We start from the raw sequence: 2,033 nt of genomic DNA, 5'->3' as shown, positions 1-2,033 counted from the left end.
CCCTTCAATTTCCAACTTCAAACTGATCACCCTGTCTGACACTCTTTTCACCTCTAAAACATTCCTCACAAGCTCCTCCTTCAGGATCACCCCTGCCCCATTTCTCTTCCTGTCCACACCATAATAAAACAGTTTGTATTCCCCTCCAATGCTACGCACTTTGCTACCCTTCCACCTGGTCTCCTGCACACACAGTATATCTACCTTCCTTCTCTCCATCATGTCCACCAGCTCTCTACCTTTCCCTGTCATTGTGCCAACGTTAAGAGTCCCTATTCTCAGGCCTATACTCCTGCCTTTCCTCTTCTCTCTCTGTCTATGAATCCTTCTGCCTCCTCTCCTTCTTTGACCAACAGTAGTCCAATTTCTGCCAGCACCCTGTAGGTCAACGGCACTGGTGGCAGTCGTTAACCCAGGCCTCGACCGATCCAGTATGGAATTTGCACTGATGATTCGCATGTTTAAATTTGGCATGTTTTTACACCAGATGCCCATCCTGACACAACCCTATTTATCCGGGCTTGGGACCAGCACAGAAGTCACTGGCTTGACAGAACCAAAATAAGTGGCTAAATGTGTCTATGTGGCCACCACAGAAAAAACTGTCTTTGAAATCTCTAAATTTCTTTAAAAATGTTTTGTTGGATAGCATCTGTGGATAATCTCACATACCACATTTTTTACCTGATTTACCACAAAATATTTCTGAGGTAGACACCATACTTTGGTCCAACTTGGTCCCCCAAGTTTCTTCCAATGGTTAGCGCCATCGGTTGAGTTGGCACCGCAGATAGCTGCTTCGGTTCTGTGCCAAATAAAGGTGATTATCCTTAATGCCATGAATGTACAGTGGGTACGGAAAGTATTCAGACCCCCTTTAATTTTTCGCTCTTTGTTATATTGCAGCCATATGCTAAAATCATTTAAGTTCATTTTTTTCCTCATTAATGTACACACAACACCCCATATTGACAGAAAAACACAGAATTTTTTACATTTTTGCAGATTTATTAAAAAAGAAAAACTGAAATATCACATGGTCATAAGTATTCAGACCCTTTGCTGTGACACTCATATATTTAACTTAGGTGCTGTCGATTTCTTCTGATCATCCCTGAGATGGTTCTACACCTTCATTTGAGTCCAGCTGTGTTTGATTATACTGATTGGACGTGATTAGGAAAGCCACACACCTGTCTATATAAGACCCTACAGCTCACAGTGCATGTCAGAGCAAATGAGAATCATGAGGTCAAAGGAACTGCCTGAAGAGCTCAGAGACAGAATTGTGGCAAGGCACAGATCTGGCCAAGGTTACAAAAAACTTTCTGCTGCACTTAAGGTTCCTAAGAGCACAGTGGCCTCTATAATCCTTAAATGGAAGACGTTTGGGACGACCAGAACCCTTCCTAGAGCTGGCCGTCTGGCCAAACTGAGCTATCGGGGGAGAAGAGCCTTGGTGAGAGAGGTACAGAAGAACCCAAAGATGACTGTGGCTGAGTTCCAGAGATGCAGTCGGGAGATGGGAGAAAGTTGTAGAAAGTCAACCATCACTGCAGCCCTCCTCCAGTCGGGGCTTTATGGCAGAGTGGCCCGACGGAAGCCTCTCCTCAGTGCAAGACACATGAAATCCTGCATGGAGTTTGCTAAAAAACAGCTGAAGGACTCCAAGATGGTGAGAAATAAGATTCTCTGGTCTGATGAGATCAAGATAGAACTTTTTGGCCTTAATTCTAAGTGGTATGTGTGGAGAAAACCAGGCACTGCTCATCACCTGTCCAATACAGTCCCAACGGTGAAGCATGGTGGTGGCAGCATCATGCTATGGGGGTGTTTTTCAGCTGCAGGGGCAGGACGACTGGTTGCAATCGAGGGAAGGATGAATGTGGCCAAGTACAGGGATATCCTGGACGAACATCTTCTCCAGAGTGCTCAGGACCTCAGACTGGGCCGAAGGTTCACCTTCCAACAAGACAATGACCCTAAGCACACAGCTAAAATAACGAAGGAGTGGCTTCACAACAACTCCGTGA

This window comes from Monopterus albus, unplaced genomic scaffold (assembly GCF_001952655.1).
Source record: "Monopterus albus unplaced genomic scaffold, M_albus_1.0 scaffold214.1, whole genome shotgun sequence".
Lineage (NCBI taxonomy): Eukaryota > Metazoa > Chordata > Actinopteri > Synbranchiformes > Synbranchidae > Monopterus > Monopterus albus.
The sequence above is the reverse complement of the archived record's forward strand: the minus strand, read 5'-3'. Positions refer to the sequence as shown.